This window comes from Hyperolius riggenbachi, chromosome 6, assembly GCF_040937935.1.
Source record: "Hyperolius riggenbachi isolate aHypRig1 chromosome 6, aHypRig1.pri, whole genome shotgun sequence".
Lineage (NCBI taxonomy): Eukaryota > Metazoa > Chordata > Amphibia > Anura > Hyperoliidae > Hyperolius > Hyperolius riggenbachi.
This window is the reverse complement of record NC_090651.1, coordinates 46,874,422-46,895,734: the sequence shown is the minus strand read 5'-3', so window position 1 is coordinate 46,895,734 and position 21,313 is coordinate 46,874,422.

Genomic DNA, 21,313 nt, shown 5'->3' with positions numbered 1-21,313 from the left:
CCTTAGTAACAAGGGCTTATGGGAGCTCAGTCTGGGCAGGAGGAGGAGGAGATTACTAGCCAGAGATTTCAGAGGCAGAGGGAGGAGGGAGGAGGAGAGGGGAGTGAAGTTTCCACAGGCTGAGGGCTGGAGATGCTATCAGCTTGACTGTGTGTAATGATGACAAAAAGAACATGGCTGCCCTCATTGCATCACCGGAATAAATAATCATAAACCGTTTAAGCTGTTTACAGCTAGATTTGCTGAGTAAACTATCTAAACTTTAGATAAGATAGACAAGTTATTTGTTATGTTTAGTTTTTCATCTCGGATCCGCTTTAACAACTGCAGCGGAAGCCCTCACCTGATCCAACCAGTGGGTTCCAAATCCTCCTCTTATTCTCCGTCTCCTCCTCCTCCAGCCACTGTAATGACAAATCCTGTTGCACTACAGCTCCGTGTCCTCTTCTGTTCTATCTCTAGCTTCTACAATAACAGATCCTGCTGTCCCAAATCTGCCATTCTTTCTAGTAGGTGCTCTCTCACTGCGCGACCTGATGGAGCACGTGCGCCAGGGTCAGGACGGATGCCATGGACTCAGGGGTAAGACATCATTCAAATGCCAGATATTTCTCGTGGCTGAATTACACTGTTTATAAAGTAATTTGGGCACTGTCTTTTGACGATGCCCAAATTACTGTCTGAGCACCGCTTTAAGAGGCACTGAAGTGATAAAAAAATCATGATATAATGAATTGGTTGTGTAGTATGGATAATTACTAAAACATTAGTAGCAAAGAAAATATTCTCATATTTTTATTTTCAGTTATATAGTGTTTTTTATAACATTGCATCATTCTCTAATATTTGCAGTTTACACACTACTCAGCATTCTAAATGATTTTACAGAGCAGGCCAATGAACTATTGACCTGTCCTCTGCAGAGAAAAAGAAAATACAATGACAGACAGTTGAGATAACAAGCTTCAGAAAACAGAGCTCTCTGCCACTTTGAAAGTCGTGGAGCTCAATGGCTCTTTTGCATAGATAACAACTGGAGTTTCTTAACTCTTCCTGTACTGGAAACAATATTCGACTCATATCTCTGCTCCTAATGTTTTATTTCTTACCTGTACTAGACATACAAATCATTATATCATATATTTTTTTTCCGCTTCAGTGTCTCTTTTAGCCATCATTCCTATCATGGCCTATGGTGGCGCATGCTGCAACGAAATCTCTGACAATGTTTTTATTTGCTTCAATCAAGAAGGACTGAAGACATGAAAAAAAACCTATTTCCCATACAGAGACTGAAACCGATTTTTTTTTCTGCTACAGTTAGAGGAGCAAATTGATAGGTGAACTTACATCTGTAAGTTCAGCTATCCTTTAACTCTGTCAAGAGAAAACTCCATGAACTACCCTGTAGGAACATTTCCCTTCCTTTATTTCACAAGAAGCAGCTTCCTCATTATAAAAAATTAAATTCATTGCAGGACATGAATTACATTTCTGCGTCCAAAATAGATGCTTGCGAGTCTGCCTGGGAGCGGCTGTCATTCATTATAGTGACAATATTCCACTGCCTGTATTTCCAGACAGAAATATCTCCAAATGCTTTTCCTGATCTGTAATCAGTCCTCCAGGGCCAATATTATTTAAAAGCCCGGTATTTATTACCCAGAGGCTCTCGGGTTGTTCCGATGTTTTACAGCGTGTTGTTAAGCTCATTGACATAACGAATCGTATGAATATGTTTTTGTGGGTTTTTACTTTGCATAATTACGATACTTTAGACGACAGCTTTATATCCGAGTTGCAGGTTTAAAAAATGTAAAGCTTAAAGCAGACTCTGCAGTCGTAACCAGTAATGAACAGGCAAAATTGGCAAAGTAATTTTTTTATGTTAAAAACAGCTTCCCCAGGGTTACCAAAAGTTTCTAGAAAATGACCACAATTTACTCTACGCATTTGGCTGAAATGGCTACCATGGGATGACTAGCATATGAAAAGTCTGAAGCATCTTTCTCTTACTAGTGGAATGGTCTTTTGCTGATCTGTGCCGATGTATGCTCTTTGAGTGGGCCTTCGGAGGTATGTAAAGTTTTGATTGCAGGATGAATGACGGTAAAGCCACTGATTGGGCAAGAATTCCTCACCAATCAGTGACTTTGCTGGAAATGAGGCAACCGATCAAAGGTTTAGTTTATTTCTGCAGGCAGAGCCACCATCAAAAAATTCTGTGCCCCATACTGCGCAAACCTTACACCTCCCCTTCCTTCCCCGCCCCTAACTCACACACACACACACACACACACACACACACTGTACCGGGCCAAAAAGCCGATAGAGGAAGAGGACAGTGAGGGGCCTACAAGCCTTCTAGTCCCAGGTAAGTAAAGGAACACTATTTATGTTAGACTGTGACTTGTGTATCCTTTAAAGGGAATGTTAAGTCAGTGACAGTTACATGGGGCTTCTCCCAGCCCCCTAAAGTACGTCTGGTCCCTCGCTGTCATTAATATCCACTTAACATTTCCTTTAAAAATAAGTCTGGCGGGAGGGAGGTCAGAGTCAGGCCAAGTAACTGGTATAAAGGAGGGGGGGGGGGGGGGGGCAGCAAAGTAGGTGATTTCAGTGCCAGGCACCAAAACCAGGTGCAATGCCTTGCTGTACGGGGTGCATAAGAATAATTTGGGACTCTGGCGATAAAAGGTGTGATGACTCAGAGGGGGAATAAGTATTTAGAGACTGTTTATGTAGATTACCTCCTCCAGGCAGTGAAACGGGTCCATGCTCAACATGTTGCTGCCGTCCCTGTTGCATGAAGTGGAACTGAAGCTACATGGTAATTGGCTGGCTGCATGGCACTTGCAACCCTAACAGGAAGTGAAGATGGTCCCTGCATTGTACAGGACCAAGCCCCCACCCTTTTCTGTGATTGGGCTGCCTGATGTAGTTATGCCCCTATATGCATCTTAGCTGTCCGACTAAAAGAAAAAATTGAAAGGCGCAGGAAGACACACTGGGAAAAGGCAATGTTTGGTGACTGCGTACAGACTGCTGATAAAGGGTAGCGCATGTAAACAATGCAAAGCCATGCGGCTCAGAGATCTCTCCCGAAGGCAAAGTGAGTAATGCGCTATAATTGCATTATTGATCGTAAGGAAATTTCCGGTCGATTTAGCATATTGCTTTACAAGTACACTTATCCTTTAAATAGGCCACTATCATTTTTGCCGACTTTCGCCCGTTCTGAGCCATTTTCAGGATATTAAAGCCGCAATTGTATTAAGCATTTTTTTTTCCCAGCGTTCGACTTTCATTAACATAATTCTCTGCCTTTTAATCTTTGTGATTACCGAAGACCTCTTCCCCAGTAATGCACTTATTAATTATATGTTTTTGGGAAGCATGGCCGTTACCTCTCGACAAAATGGGCTTTCAACTTTGCCGTGAGAGCGGGAGGAGCGAAAGACTATTTAATAGTCGGCCCAATTATGTTGCTTTAGCTGCAAAATAACGGATTGCTCCGGCAAACAGTCAAAGTTTTATGATAATGAAGTTTAAATACATCTCCTATAATACTTTGAGCGCTGCCGCCCGCTCCGCTCCCTGTTTGAAGCATAATAACCGGGCGAACTTGTTAGCATAAATCCACAACATCATTAATGTGCAACTTCTTCTCAGAATGAAATAATAAAGAAAACAGATTTTTACAGGTAAAAACCTGGGCTTTTTAAGTGCGTGAATTTATTGAGAACTTGCATTTTATGTTCTATTTCAAATGCATATGTACTAATTTGCCAGCGAATAAATTATAGGCAGAAAACTCAACAATATAATTCGGCAAAGGCTTAATAGAACTTTTTTTTTTCTCCCCCTTAATTATTGATATCTCTTAGAAGTATTTTGCAGTCGTTTTTGGAGATGGGCACAGCGGGAGGGTTGTGGAAAGTGCCAGGAAAGTTTTCACGTTCTGCACAACGCTTGCAGCTAAACTAAAGGCAAATATTAAAATAGTACTATTCAATCCACAGGAGTACTGTATTCAAGTGAAAATAAAAAATATAAAATTGATTTTTTTTTAATGTACAACCGGTGCTGTACCTACCGTTTTCTTTTTGGGGGGGGCGGCAATTTCCTGCACAGCAGCAGTAAGGCTGGGAGAGGGAGGGGTTGCACTGGCCTGCACATTTTACTAACTAACATTTCTTTGTAAGAGTAACAGGAAAGAAGGGCACCGGCTGAGGGTGGACGAAAAGGGCGCTGCCACAGAGTCTAATGCAATTATCGTTAATACAGTGAAAAAAGTAGAAAAAAGGGCCCCGCGATGAATATGGTTAACAACATTAGAACATTAAAGTTTTTGAAGTATGTTATTATTTTAGAAGCTTGCAACGTTATAGTCTGTATCATATTATTTTGTTTGTATGTACAGATTTTACGTTATCAAATATATTAATGTTTCTATGTGTAAAAGGGCTTTTCTGCAGAGTGAGTGGTTAGGCACCACCAGGAGGAGTGGTTAAGGTTAGGCACCACCTGCGTTTTCACCACTACCTGTGTTACATTGGAAAGAGATATTCTCCAGGGCCAGATTTACTGTAAGGCACTGTAGGCTCTTGGCTACAGGCGCCTGATGATGGAATATCGTCTCATTCCCCTCCCCGAGCGCCTCCCTCCTTCCTTCCCTATACAGAGTCCTGAGCAGAATTTAAATGAGAGGTTACTCATCACCCAGCTCTCGACATTGCACTGAGAAGATCTCCCTTCATTTGGGGAGCACCTCTAGCTACTTAATATTGAGAGTTCCTCCGGTGGCTACATCATACTAAGGGACAGAGGAAGCTACCTATGAGATTAAGCGAAGGAAAGTAAGGAAGTGACTGCTGGGCCAGCCAGCACATGTGCGCTGCTGCTGTGTGGTATGGTGATGATTTGTAGGTTCATGGAGGGAGAAGTCTGGGGTGCCAGGACAACCAGAGGCTCTTGTGATGTAAATCCAGGCCTGCGTTCACCTGTTCATAACAACAACTGACTAGAGTTGGGCCGAACCTCCGATTTTAGGTTCGCGAACCGGGTTCGCGAACTTCCGCGGAAGGTTCGGTTCGCGTTAAAGTTTGCGAACCGCAATAGACTTCAATGGGGATGCGAACTTTAAAAAAAAAAATGTATGCTGGCCACAAAAGTGATGGAAAAGATGTTTCAAGGGGTCTAACACCTGGAGGGGGGCATGGCAGAGTGGGATACACGCCAAAAGTCACCGGGAAAAATCTGGATTTGACGCAAAGCAGCGTTTTAAGGGCAGAAATCATATTGAATGCTAAATGACAGGCCTAAAGTGCTTTAAAACATCTTGCATGTGTATACATCAATCAGGTAGTGTAATTAAGGTACTGCTTCACACTGACACACCAAACTGTTCACTGAACAGAACAGGTATGCAGTGGCGGGTTCACTGAACAGAGCAGGTATACAGTGGCGGGTTCACTGAACAGAACAGGTATGCAGTGCCGGGTTCACTGAACAGAACAGGTATGCAGTGGCGGGTTCACTGAACAGAACAGGTATGCAGTGGCGGGTTCACTGAACAGAACAGGTATGCAGTGGCGGGTTCACTGAACAGAACAGGTATACAGTGGCGGGTTCACTGAACAGAACAGGTATGCAGTGGCGGGTTCACTGAACAGAACAGGTATACAGTGGCGGGTTCACTGAACAGAACAGGTATGCAGTGGCGGGTTCACTGAACAGAACAGGTATACAGTGGCGGGTTTACTGAACAGTACAGGTATGCAGTGGTGGGTTCACAAAACAGGTATGCAGTGGTGGGTTCACAGTACAGGTATGCAGTGGTGGGTTCACAGAACAGGTATGCAGTGGTGGGTTCACAGAACAGGTATGCAGTGGTGGGTTCACAGAACAGGTATGCAGTGGTGGTTTCACAGAACAGGTATGCAGTGGTGGGTTCACAGAACAGGTATGCAGTGGTGGGTTCACAGAACAGGTATGCAGTGGTGGGTTCACAGAACAGGTATGCAGCCAGGGACAAGCTAAGCCTAACTAATCTTTCCCTATGAGAGAGAGTGTGCAGCAGCTCGCCCTACTCTCACTAATGCAGGCACACGAGTGACCGTAATGGTCGCCGCTGCCTGCCTTTTAGTAGGGGGGGAGTGGCTCCAGGGGCTAGTGTAGCCTAATTGGCTACACTGGGCCTGCTGACTGTGATGTAGAGGGTCAAAGTTGACCCTCCATGGTGCATTATGGGGCGAACCGAACTTCCGCAAAGGTTCACCTGCGGGAAAGGTTCGCATGGAACCGTTCGCAGGCGAACCGTTCGGCCCAACTCTACAACTGACCATGTGACAGGAAGTGAACACCTGCCAGCCATGAATAAGTAACCCTTATATCTGCATGGTGTCGTGGAAAACAATTACAGACATTTTAGAGAAAAAAAAACACAAATAACGAATTAGTAGAGAAATAACAGAGAGAAGAGGCAGCAGACAAGTGACTAAGCTGAAGTAAATGCCAGCCCAAGTTCATTGCATCGTCCTTTTCTTATTAGCGTTTCAAAGCCTTCATGATTCCCTCAGCCTGGTTTTGCGCAACAGCTGCAGATGAAGCTACATTATCTCACCAGCATTGTGAAAAAGATAATGAGCCGACCAAACAACATTATTATTCTATCTACTGTATCTCCTTATTATCCTCATCTTCCCATCTCCAGGTTATTTTCTGGCCATGCGTTGCATTGTGCACCCGGTTTCCACTATAAACATTTCTGGAACAAAAATAAATAAACACCGGGGAAAATTTCCCAGAGTCGAAGAGTTTGACAGCCAATTTTCGCACCTAATTGAAGTCTGAGACTGTTTAGGAAGACCTGGGTGGATTAGCCAGCTGTTTACTACAATCCGATTATTTTTGGCTGACATAGGGACAGGCAAGCAAGTTTTTTCCAGATTAGCAAAATTGAAGAGCAGTATACCTTCACAGTATTTAGTGACTTGAACTGAAAAGATGTTTAAAGAGGAGCTGTTAGGTATAGGGTCTCAGAGAAAAAAACAACACATATATCAGTAGCTAAATATTGGCTGTACTTACATTACATATGCATTTCACTGTCCACGTTTGGATTTCACGGAATTTGTATATAGTATTTGCAGAGATTGATGCTCCTGACAGCTCATGGCAGGTTCCATGTTCGTCTGTCTTGTATGAAGCCAATTGTGATGTCATATCCTCCCTCACCCTGCTTCCTGATGGTTCGACTCACAAAAAAGATCCAGATCAAAGATCCTAAATGGTTCATGATCTGGACAACACAGAAGTGCAGTGAATATTAATTAGCCATGTGGCTAGGAACAATACCGGACTGGTGCAGTATACTCTAACAGAACATGTGCTCTGTGAACAGCACTTGATTTTTCAGAGCTGTGAGCTTGGCTGCAAGATACAGGCTGCTGTAACATGAGTCCGTAACTTCTCACTGTGAAAACAGCCTAAGGGCGGGGTAGTCAAATGAAGGGGAGGACCAGGGAGAAGAAGCAGCCCCAGAATGCTTTGCAGTATCATGGGGCCTGAAGACCTGCGGCCTCCTTAGGAGCTTGGGAATAAAGAGGCTTGCTATTAATCCAACAACAAAGTAAGAGAGATTTTTAACTTCAGTATTGCCTTTTTGGCTTCCTACTAAACTGTTTAACACAGTAGAATAGAGGTTTAAATTAGCTTTTTTTAGCCAGACAGTTACTCTTTAACGTAGAAATCCAGATTTCTTAACAGTAAGCTAAATTTCCCCAAAAGGGACAGAAAAAACAACGAGGCTTTGTGGTTCTAGTGAAATACAGGGATGAGCAGAGACTACGCCAGTGCGAATTTACGCATCGTAGTTCGCATCTACGCATCGTAGTTCGTAGGCGAAATTTCAAAACTACGCTTATGATTTTACGCGTAGCGAAGTACCGTGATGCGTAGTTTACGCCCCCTATGTGTAGTTCACATGTGTATTGCGAAGTAATCTACAAATGCGTTATTCGCATAATTGCGTAAAACTACTTATAGTTCCAGCGTAGCGAAGTTGGCTGAATACGACAATCCCTGGTGAAATATACTGTATCCCCCCTTATTTCTTGTCCTCTGACATTCAGGAGGCAACAGCATGTTAAATTTTACCATTTATGAAAGGCTAGAGTGAGAGGATAGCAAGTAGGTCACACAAGATTTCTGTATTTTTCTCAAATGAATATATGTATATGATGAGTGTGGAATTTGTCGGAATTATTCCTGCCTTTTATGCTGCTGCACTCAGAGATGCATCACTCACCTGTGATTGACAGTTGTCAATGGGAGGAAAGTCTTGGACATCTAATGATACCTTTTACAACCCCTGGTTGAGCTTATTCTCCTAATGTGATTCTTGTCCAGCAAGCTGCTACCCACTTTAACTTTGAACTTTCAAAGGATATCATATTGCCATTTTTTATCAAGTTGCCCATGACGGTGAGTGGACGGTTTTCTCATTGGAGTGTTGTTAAACTTTTAGTCTAAGGACTAATAATTTGTTGTTAAAGAATTATTGTTATATAAATAATGTGAAGTGCACTACTTGAGAACAGGGGCGTGAAGTGCACTAACTATGTATCAAGGGGCTCCCCTGAAAAACTGTGCCCAGCAAGGAGGCGAGACCCTGACTTCTTCTGTCCTTAACTCCTTAACCTACATCAGGACCCCCTTCCCATGCCCATCGGCTGTGTCAGACCCACAGATCAGCACGGGGGCGGTGGCAGGGCTTACCTCTTCCACCATCAGGTCTATTGCACCTGGTGCTCTGCAGCTACTTTGTTTCACTGTCCTCTTTGGTCTCTGCCTTCTTTTTGGTCTGACCCATGTCATGAGAACAAGTTACCTACGAGGTGCTGCTCATCTGGCTATGGCCCATATGAGACCCACTATCTTCTCCAGGTATCGACTGCTACTTCCAATTAGTGTTGGGCGAACATCTAGATGTTCGGGTTCGGGTCGAACAGGCCGAACATGGCCGCGATGTTCGGGTGTTCGACCCGAACTCCGAACATAATGGAAGTCAATGGGGACCCGAACTTTTGTGCTTTGTAAAGCCTCCTTACATGCTACATACCCCAAATTTACAGGGTATGTGCACCTTGGGAGTGGGTACAAGAGGTGCAGATCCACCTCCAACACCGATCGCCTGGAGAAGATGGTCAAGGACTACATGTCAGATGGCATAGCTGTGTTGAACAATCCATCTGCACCCTCCAACTATTGGGTATCGAAGCTAGACACCTGGCGCAAACTGGCAATGTACGCAATAGAGGTGCTGGCTTGCCCGGCAGCCAGCGTTATGTCGGAACGCTGTTTCAGTGCTGCCGGAGGCATCGTCACAGATCGGCGGCGTATCCGCCTCTCCACAGAAAATGCAGACCGTCTGACTCAAATTAAAATGAATCAATCCTGGATTGGAAACGACTACGCAACACTCCCGGACCCCAACCAAGTAACATGAACAATGAACATCTGTGATGGGTTAGCGTTCCCGGTCCCTGTTTATTGAACCTCTCATCTGTATTACATTTATGACTGCATGGCGACAAAATGCAAATTGCTATCCGCACACTTCTTGTCCTCATGCAAGGCCTGGGTTGTTGTGTCTCAAAGCGTGGCCTTCTCCTCCTGCGCCACCCTCCTCCTGTTCCATCACGTGTGCTGCTGCTGGGTTAGCGTTACCGGTCCCTTTTCCTGGAACCTCTTATATGTATTACATTTATGACTGCATGCCGACAAAAAGCATGTTACCTGTGCAAAGAAAACAGACATTTCCCGCATTTAAAAGACAGTTTTCCCTTTGAAACTTTAAAATCGATTTTCTCAAAAACTATAAGCTCTTTTTGCTAAATTTTTTTTCCCTCTTGTACTCACTCCCAAGGTGCACATACCCTGTAAATTTGGGGTATGTAGCATATAAGGAGGCTTTACAAAGCACGAAAGTTCGGGTCCCCATTGACTTCCATTATGTTCGGAGTTCGGCCATGTTCGGCCCGAACCCGAACATCTAGATGTTCGCCCAACACTACACGTGACCCGTTCGGCCAATCACAGCGATAGCCGAACGTTCGGGTAACGTTCGGCCATGCGCTCTTAGTTCGGCCATATGGCCGAACAGTTTGGCCGAACACCATCAGGTGTTCGGCCGAACCCGAACATCACCCGAACAGGGTGATGTTCTGCAGAACCCGAACAGTGGCGAACACTGTTCGCCCAACACTACTTCCAATTTTCATTCGTGAAATTGTCTGTGGATCCAAGGACAGAGATCTACGGACATAATCTCCCGGCATGCATTGCGGTGGTCACGTGCACAAGCCTACTCCATGGAGAAGATGGTTACAGGAGCAGCCCTCTGTAGGTAAGTAATGCCTATCACCCCAAACCCCGCCCCCCCAAATGGCACACTCCTTTAAGAACCTCCCTTATGGGGAGGTCAATATAAAAAAATCCCTGGTGCTCAGTTTCCTTTAAGGAATGATAAGCTGCAGCAGAACAGAATTTGCCCTCCAGTAACAAAGAATTTTATAAGAAAGAAAAAACAAATTGAAAATCATTGACCACCCAAGTCTATTTTTGCTCCTTCTGTCGCCGAATTTGTCCTGCCTTTGCCGGGAATGACTGTAGATGCTTAGAATGAAATGCACAATTACATAATAGAATTACATGAAGGGGGTTTAATATGCTGACCCAGGCATCCGGGTGTCTCATTTGAAGCCGGGCCTAATTATTGTTTCAGAGAAAATGGCTAGTGACATCTCATTAAAATAAGCGGAAGACATTGTGAACCGTTTTTAAAGCGTTCGTATCTTTGTTCCTTGTATCTGCGCATTGTTTGAATCATTTCTAATTTGCTGAGAAAATTAAGATTACTGTCTTCTTGTAATGGCCTGTGCAGAAGGTGAATGTTTTTCTTCGACGTAGGTAGCAGGCATATGTTTGGATTCAGCACCGATGGCTTAAATAACAACACAGTATTTTGGCTGTAGGGTTCGGGATAGTATGATGTCATTGTTACCAGAGCCGCCATCAGCAATTTACCTTACTGGGAAAACCTCCTGGGCCCCCCTCACTTCCCTCTGCCTCCACATGCCAAATCACAACCTTTAAATATGTGCATAAAAAAGGGGCGCCATGAAAAAATGGCCCGGCTGGATAACAAAATGGCGCCAGTGGATAACGAAATCTGATAATGATAAACATAGTTGTTAAACTTCGTTAACGATAAATACTGTTGTTAAAACAGACAGGAAATGATAACAAAAATATATTAGTGTTAAAAATTGTTACGCAATTCAACAATACAGCCTAACCCAACCCTACTCTCACACAAAACCCTCAATCCCCAGTGGTGCCTAACCCTAACACCCCCCCCCCCTTCCGGGGTGCCTAAACTATGGTAGCAGGAAAAAAGGGAGCCGGCTGAGGGTGGGCGAAAGGGCGCCGCCATAGACTTTAGTGCAATTATCGTTAATACGGCAAAAAAAGCAGAAAAAAGGGCGCTGCGAAAAAATTTGTTAATAACATTAGAACATTATAGTTTTTGAGGTAGTTATCTTTTTAGAAGTCTACAGCGTTATAGTTTTTGTCATATTATTTAGTTAATAAGTACAGATTTTACATTTTAAAAGGTATTATGGTTAATATATGTAAAAGGGTGTTTCTGCAGAAGGAGTGTTTAGGGTTAGGCACCACCAGGGGGAGTGGCTAGGGTTAGGCACCACCTAGGCGGCGGTTAGTTTTAGGCAACACCAGGGGTGGTGGTTAGGGTTAGGCACCACCGGGAGGGGGGGGGGGGCTGGTTAGGGTTAGGCACCACCGGAGGGGTGGTTAGTGTTAGGCGTCACTAGGGGAAGGTTCTGTGTGAGGGTAGGGTTGGGTTAAGCAGTATTGAAGAAAAATGCAACGACATTAGTCGCTAATATTCATTCATTACTATATCTTGTTTGTTTTTTTGCAACAGTAAATATCGTTAATAAAGCTTCACAACGATGGTTCTCATTATCAGATTTCGTTAATACCTGGCGCCAAACTCGTTAATAAGTTGGGCCCTTTTTTCACGGTGCCCTTTTTTCATGCACACCCTTAATCACCATCCTCCCCCGTGTTGCCTAAAACTAACCCCCGCCTGGGTGTTGCCTAACCCTAACCACGCCTCCTGGTGTTGCCTAACCTTCACCACTCCCTCTGCAGGAACACCCTTTTCCACATAGAATCTTTGAAAACGTAAAATCTGCAACAAACAAAATAATATGACAAACACTATAAGGTTGCAAGCTTCTAAAACGATAACATACTTCAAAAACTTTAATGTGCTAATGTTGCTAACGATATTTATCACAGCATTTTTTTTCTGCTTTTTTCAACGTATTAACAATAATTGTATTAAAGTCTATGACTGCGCCCTTTTAATCGACCCTCAGCCCCCGCCCTTTTTTCCTGCTACCCTTTAAAGGCCTAAACACACTAACTTCCGTGTGTCTACTTTTCACATGCTCCCATGGCTGGGAGCATTCTGCATCTGCTTAGTTCGTTAAGACTACTGCTCCTGCAAAGAGTGCTCCCAGCTATGAGATAACAATGGAGCAGGTGCACAGTGCATGTGGGGTACATGTGCAGTGCCCCACAACCCAGCTGGATTGTACAGACTTCACAGGAGCACAATGGATTGGACTGTAAGGGTATCGAGGGAGCTGATGGACTACACCTTTTCTCCTATTCGTCTCAGGTTTACTTTCCTGGGTGAGCTTCCCGACTCCTCTTATCACATTAATGGGCAGCCCATGTGTGACACTGTTCACCGGGCCACAGATTCACTCAGGCCCCATACAGCAGTACCCGCTGTGATGCCCTAAAGGTGGCTCTGATTCTTTCCTCTGCTTTCTGATGTCAACATGGCCCTTGCACTCGCTTTCCAAGCTGTGAATTTATACTCTTGGTCCAGGACCTGTTCATGTCTGACTGTTGTCACATCAGAGATTTAGAGATGCCTTGAACCTCCGATTTTCCGGAACCGCAATAGACTTCAATGAGCAGGTGAACTTTCAAAACTACAAACTTTGTTTCTGGCCACAAAAGTGATGGAAAAGATGTTTCAAGGGGTCTAACACCTGGAGGGGGGCATGGCAGAGTGGGATACACTTTAAAAGTCCCAGGGAAAATTACGGATTTGACGCACAGCAGGGTTATAATCCCTAAGGGGCAGAAATCAGATTGCATTCCTAAATTGGAGGCCTAAAGTGCTTGAAAACATCTTGCGTGTGTATACATGGATCAGGTAGTGTAAGTAGTGTACTGCTTCACACTGACAGACCAAACTCACTGTGTAATGCACCGCAAACAGATGGCCGTGCTGGTGTGCACGTTGGCGAGAGTGCAGGTGATGGCGGCTTTCCAGTCCATATGGTCGGGCTGAGGTAGATCAATGACAGTATTTGGGTAAAAGAGGTGCCCTGGTGTGTGATAAAAGCATTTAAGAACAGTTTAAAAATGACAAGGAAATGAGGTAGCTTACCTCAATGACGAAAAAAATCTTTGTAGTAACAAAAGATTTTTATTAGTGATAGCACAGGCAACGCGTTTCGCGGGTCTGAGCTCGCTTCCTCAGGCCAATAACAGTGCCAAACTAAATGAACAGTCCAGCATAGGGAGCCTCTCCTATAGGAAAGATATACACTGACTGCTGGTATAATACAATGTGCAGTCACAGAGATGCAGTTAAAGGTACTGACTGCTGGTATAATACAATATGCAGTTACACAGATGCAGTGAAAGGTATGCACTGACTGGTATATGTAAAGAAACGCGGAAGAGCCGCCGCCATGAGTCGGCGGGAGGCGGCTCTTTCCGCACATGGCATGGCGGAGCACGGAGAGGCAGCCGCCTCCACTCAGTGTGAGGCGGCTGTCTCCATACGGGGCATGGCGGAGCGCGGAGAAACCGCCGCGTTGGACGCAGCGGTTAGCGCGCATGGCCCCATTGCTGAGGCACCGCAGAGCGGTGCTGGTGTGGCTGGGACACATAGTCCCTCTAGGCTTAGAGTGACGCGCGCGCGCGCACTGAGGCAGGGATTATATGACAGCCAGAAGTGAGTCAGCTGACCAGGCTGGTCAGCTGACACTGGCTCCACATCTCATTGGTCCAGCACTTAGGGAGGTGCTGGAGAGATGCCTGTGTATATATACTGCTGGGCTGGCTGTTCAGTTGCTGGTTGTCTGGCGTTGCGAACACAACGTGGTAGCACTCAGACCTTAGGCAGATGCCAAAGTGTGCCGGGACAAGCTGGAGCTGTAATCCTACACTTAGCTAGATTCTGTTGATAGTTTAAAGTACTAGTTTGATTGTGATTATCTGTTATGACCTGTTAGCCTGTCTGACCATTCTTCTGAATTCTAAACTTGTACCTTGCTATATCTGATACTCTGTTGCCGAACCCCGGCTCGTCTTTAGATTCTGCACCTGCCTCCTGATTCTGTACCTCGATATATCTGATACCCTGTTGCCGACACTGCCTGGTGTGCTGAATGTGCTGGGCCTGGCACAGTATAGCAATTAGCAAGGGCCAGCTGTGACAGACAGGGCTGTATATGCAGTGTCAGTGGGCCACACACAAAAAAAAAACATTGCAAGAACATTAGCTCTCAAAAGAGCTGTTTTGGTGGTGCTTTTCAGCAACAAATATCAGCAAGGAGCAAGCTAACAAGAGCCTAACTAAGCTTTTTCTATCTCTGCAGCAACCTCTCTCCCTTCTCTCACTAAAACAGCAACACACAGAGTGAGAACATGGCCGACGCTGCTGCCTTTTATATTTGGCAAAGTCATTTTCACATTGAAAAATTAAAACACGAAAAACATTGGTTTTTTTTTCTCAGCAAAAATGCAAAAAAAATTATTTTAGTGCGAAAAATGCAGAAAATCTTTAATGCAAAACATCGCAAACTTATTACAAAATGATTTTTCCTCTTAAGTCCAAATTTAACAGTAATTACACAAAAAACCATGCAAAAAGAATATCAGCATTTTTGCTCATCACTGTTTGTGATATACTGCGCCATTTGGGCTTCTGTTGTCTCTGTGTTTTCTTCTTAGGGTGCATCCCTCACCCTTTCACACATCTATTGAGAGCACTTCACTGAATAAATCGACTAGCTAATTAGCTTGTTAATAAAACGTTTTGTTCATCACTGCATAGTGTATATCCAGGGCCGGATATACCATAAGGCACCATAGGCATGTACCTACAGGGCTCATGATGATGGAAAGGCGGCTCACTCCCCTCTCCTAGTGCCTCTCTCTCTCCTTCCCCATGCACAGTCCCAAGCAGAGCATACATGTAAAGTTACTCACCCACTTCTCTGCATTCTACTGACAAGATTTCCCTTCAGTCGGGGGCACCACTAGCTACTTAATATTGAGGGTAGTTCTGGCTACCTAATACTAAGGTGCACCTGTAGCTTCCTATGACAGGCAAGGGAAGTGTAACGATCGGTGTAACACAGAGAGGGTCTGATTACCGGTGAACTGCAGTATCACCGAGAATACAGAATATACCCGATTATTGATGATCTGCAGTATCACCGATAATCAGATACAGTATATCTACTAACCTCTGGACACCTGAGATAGCAAGTGAGTGTTAAGTGCAACAGTAATATTTTGAGTATAGCACAGTAGTAGTTCCTTCCGTAGGCCTAGACTCTCCCGGGGGAGGAGCTAGGCTGAGAGTAGGAAGGACAGAGTGTGAGTGACACCAGGGAGAGGGTGTCACTAACAGGTCTGGGAACTGCCTCTAACAGTAAGGCCAGTTCTCGAGGTCGGGCAATCCAGGTCGTAAACACACAAGCAGATACGGTACAGATTCAGGAGACAGATACGGAATCCAATAAACAGGCAGGGTTTGGCAACGGAGTATCAGAAGAGCGGGGTACAGAATCAGGAGGCAAATACAGAGTCCAGGAACGAGCAGAGTTTGGCAACAGGATATCAGAGATAGCAAGGTACAGAATCAGAGTACAGGAGAATAGTCAGGCAGGCAGAAGGTCATAACAAATAATACAGTTCAATATCCTAACGCTAAGGTGTGAGGTCCGTGATCGTCAACACCTTTGAAAACTATGCTAGAACACAGATACAGACAAGGTCTGAGTGCCACCACGTAGTGATCGCAACGACAGACAACCAGAGAATGACCAGCACCCAGTATATATACACCAGTGCTCTCCAGCACCTCCCTTAAGTGCTGGACCAATGAAAGTTGCTGCAATTGTCAGTTGACCGGCCTGGTCAGCTGACCCTCCTCTGACTGCCATAAAGGCCCTGCCTCTCTGCACGCGCACGCGTCCTCCTAAACCAGTGTGGACTATCAGCCCCAGCCACACCAGTCATGTGTTGTAATGTTGTTGCTGTATGGGATGCGGAATCCGCCGCCACGCTGTCTGAGCGTGCCGCGTTTCCTCCGCATCCCGCCCCACTGAGAGAAGTAGGCCTATGCGTACAAACCGACGCGTCAGAAGCGGCGGTTTCTCCGCGTTCTGCTATGCCAGCCGCGGAAACATCTTGCGTCCATGCGGCGGCTTTTCCGCGTTTCTTCACAGGAAGTAAAGGAGAAGTGACCGCTGGGACAGCCAGCATACGACGGGGGTTTGTAGGTTCAAGGCTCATTGAGAGCGAAGTCTAGCGTGCCAGAATATCTGTGCCTATAGCAGGGGTGCCCATTGGGTACATTGCAATCTACCGGTAGATCACGAAGGACTTCATAATAGATCCCGACCACATTACATTTTCCATTCTGTATATGCAATTGTGCTCCTAAAATTGTACATAGGTAGATCATTTTGACTTGCTAATTTTTAAAAGTAGCTTAGAAAGTGAAAAAATGTGGGCTCCTCAGGCCTATAGGCTCCTGTGATGTAAACCCAGACCTAACAGGAGCCAAAAGGATCAGAAGTTGAAAATGTTACACATAAATTAAAAATAAAATAAATGTATGTACAACATTGTGATATATTTCCAACATGACAGGTCAGCTTTGAGCAGCTAATAACCAAGTACTTCGTATTAGAAGCAGCACTCTCTCGACAAACACACTGGGAACAGGAAATGTCTCTGTCACCGCAGCCGATATTTATTCTCACTGACTGATGGGAAGTTTAGCTTGACTGATCATATGTTACTTCTCATGGAAATGAGAATGTAATGAAGCCACGTTGTTTGGGCAACTGCTGAAACAAATCATATTTATTGGTTAATTAACTGTGTTTCTGGTGTGTGTGCTCTGCTCAATAATTGCAGGGAAATATATTGGCTCGTATTGGTATTCAAGGTGCGATCGTGGCTATAATGAGTTCTGCACTGGCAACATTTTATGATCACTAAAAAGAGGGGAGTGATTGGCAAGTTTATTGATGAAACCAAATAAGATGCACATGTTGCTTGTTGGCGGCACGGAGTCAGGACCCGCTCCAGACTCATTTCAGTCCATAACTGCTCACTAAGCACGTGGCCCAAAGTCTTCCGCAGCTAATAATCGCGTTATAAAAAAAATTGTTTGTATTGCCCAGTGGCAGAAAAAAAACGTATGACATAGTGAATTGTATGTGTAGTACGGATAATAAATAGAACATTAGTAGCAAAGAAAAGAGTCTTGTTTTTTCATTTTCAGTTATATAGCTGAACATTGCATCATCCTCTAATATTTGCAGTTTACAGATTATACTCAGTATTTTAAATGATGAAACAGACCAGAGCTAATGGCACTCTGAACTTCCTGGCAGAAAATCCTTAAAGAGAACCCAAGGTGGGGGGGGGGGGGCAGATGGGACACAAAGGCATGTTTTCTGCCTTATGACATACCTCTGTGTCCCCACACCGCAGCTTTCTGCTCCCCCACCCACCCACCGCCACGCTATAGCTCCCTGAGATCTCAAGGGTAAACATTGAGAAGAAGAATTCCCTGTACAAAATGCCCGTCAGGGGCATTCCTGCAGGATCTCCAGAGCTGCCATTGGGCAGCTTTCTCTCCTAGCCACGCCTCCTGCCACTCCCCACCTCCCTGCAAGCTGGTTAGAGACACGCAGTCTCTCCTTGCAGTGTTGTGACCCAGAGGTCATGAAAGTGAAAGTGGACAGTTGCGGCCCACAGGAGCAGCGGGGAGCAGCGGTTTTTGAGGCTACTTTATCCGCTCAGTCCTCCCGATCAAGTAGCCTACTTCTTTTTATGAGCCCACCTCGGGCTCTCTTTAAATAAACAAGAAACAGTGAGAGGCCTCTTGCACACTGCAAGTGATTCCGATTCAGATTCCGCTTTTTAATCAGTTTTTACATCCAATTCAGATTCCGATTTGCAGTTTGCTCCCTGCACACTGCAAATCGGAATCTGAATCGGATGTAAAAACTGATTAAAAAGCGGAATCTGAATCGGAATCGCGTGCAGTGTGCAAGAGGCCAGAGACAGATTGAGATAAGTGCTTCAAAAAATAGACTAAGACTAAATTAGTCAGAGAGCTGAGAGAAGCTATTTTGCAGCGATAACAACTGAAGTTTTTAAACTCTTTCTGTACTAAAAAACAATATGAGACTCTTTTCTTTGCTACCAATGTTGTATTTCTTAGCTGCACTACACATACAATTCACTATATCATAAGTTTATTTTCACTACAGATTCACTTTAAATAAATCTGAGCTAGCAAAGTAGTTGGTCGGGAGCTGCACGGGAAACTTCCCGCAGACGTCAGGAATTACTGTTCACTGAGATTTAAAACACACCCGAAATGAGAGAGATATTGAGGCTGATGTATTTATTTCCTATTCAACAATACACATTGCCTGGCTATCTTGCTGATCCTCTGCCTCTAATACTTTTATCCGTAGACCCTGAAAAAGCATGCAAATTGGCTGCTTCTGACAGAAGTCTGACTGGATTAGCCGCTGCTGTGGGCTGCGATGGCCCACTTTCACTTTTTTGACCTCTGGGTCACAATGTTGGAAAGAGAGATTCATTCTCTCACTAGCGCTCAGGGAGGCGGGGGAGCAGCAGGAGGCATGGCCAGGGAGAGAGAGCTGCCCAATGGCAGTTCTCTAAACCCTGTAGGAATGCCCCTGGTGGGCGTTTTGAACAGGGAATCCCTCTCCCCTGTATTTACCTCGGAGATGCTGACAAATAATTTAGCCAATCTCGGAGGGCTATAGTGCAGCGGTGGGGAAGCAGAGAGCAGCAGTGGGGGGACACAGAGGCATGTTATGAGGCAGAGAAAATGCCTCTGTGTCCCATCTGCCCCCAAGAACCACCTTGGGTTCTCTTTAAAGAAACTCTGTATAAAAAAGTCCCTTGGGCAGGAGGGGGAAGCCTCAGAGTCCCAATGAGGTTTCCCCATCCCTGTAGCTGCAGGCAATCCAGTGCTGGCGCCCCCCCAAGTCTCCCGCAATCCTCCTTCGACATGACTGACATATTTACCTTACCTAGCTCCCGCGGGTGGCGCGGTTGCGGCTCTCAGCACGGAAAAAGATGGAAATTGCCGATTCCAGTCGGGTCCGCTCTACTGCACAGGCGCAGGCGTCTTACACCTGCATAGTAGAGCGGACCTCACTGGAATCGGCTACTTCGGCCTATTTCCGAGACAAGAGCGGCAACTGTGCCTGCGTTGGAGCTGGACTGGTAAATATTTACATGCTCGACGTTCCCGGACCCGCAGCTAGACCACTGTGGTACACAGGAGGATGGGGGAAGCCTCGATAGGATCCAGAGGCTTCCCCCTATTTTTTTTTTAATACAGATTCTCTTTAAGTCTGTACCTGTACCTCTGAGACTGAAGTTTATGATTGTGCCAAGCAACAGGCCCCCAACAACTGCAAATTCACAGAACTGAAAAGTTCAGCTAATGCACGCACCACAGTTATGGAAAGCAAAAAAACATACTTCCTGCTTAAAAATGGAATCTGGCGCGATTCATGACTCCTCAGCAGTGTTTTCAGGACAACGAGTAACATAATGGGTTATTACAGCTTACATAACAGTACTATCCATTAACAAACCGCAGAGCATTTACCGTTCAATAACAACTCTGAGCTTCTGAATGCTTAGAAAGGCAACGCATTTCCCCGAAACTCATAATCAATGCATTATTTTACGAGTACAAACGGCAGCAACGCCACTGTGAGCTGGCTGGTTGTAAGGCGGTGGCAAGCAAGTTTCTCCTGCCCTGGAAACAAACGGATGCTCTATCTATCAATGTTCGCCACCGCGGATCCCTGTCTCCGAGCCCCGGAGTGTTTGGTCCTCTCTCATTTACATGTAATTAACCAATTAATGATGCATTGCCAAGCAACATGGCGAGATCCCTTTTAAACTTTGTCTGTCAGCCATCTTCGGTGCCCAGGGTGAGACCTACAATCTCTGCGAAGTTTATGTTCCAAATCTTGCAGGGCTGCAGGGCTGCTAATGATTTCTGTATAATGCTGAAAATAAAATTAAATGATGTGCAGTATGTACATGGGGGGAAATGTTAATTTATGGCGCGATTATACTTTTTTGTCGCCTCTGAGTGTTCCTTTCCTTAATTGGCAAAGTTAATTTGTTACCGGGTCACTTAGAAGGACACTTGCTTTCACTCTGAAAGACCTACGAAACCTAAAATCCAGCATGGAAAATTCTGAAAGCAATCATCTTAATTAGTGTAAGTGACAAGTGCTCAGTTTGGAACTACTGTAAACTTTTCAATGCTCTGCAACTACTGAGCTACATTTCAGGCCACTACTGTTTTGTCGTGTTACCAAACGGAGGTCTTAAAATTGCTCCAATCCTACTTCCTGTGAACTACAGGAAGTAAAGTCCCAAAAATATACAGATAAGTTAATTGGCTTTCCCCTAAAGTGGCCCTAGACTACAATAGCACTACACGATACATACATGTGGCTGGTAGGGATTATATAATAACAATCTGAACATTTATATAGCGCTTTTCTCCTGACGGACTCAAAGCGCTCAAGAACTGAAGCCACTGGGACACGCTCAAGAGGCCACCCTGCAGTGTCCAGGACTCAAACCCTGGTCCCCCATGTCAAAGGTAGAGCCCTTAACCAATACACTATCCAGCTTGTGAGCCCCTCTGAGAGAAAGTTAAGTGACAAGCATATGCTCTGTACAGCGCTGTAGAAGATGTTGGCGTTACATAAATATTAAATAATAAATTGAACCCTAGGTGAAATTAAACTGATGAGACACATAATTGTAGCTATCCTACTACTCCTACAAATAACTTTTTTAGATA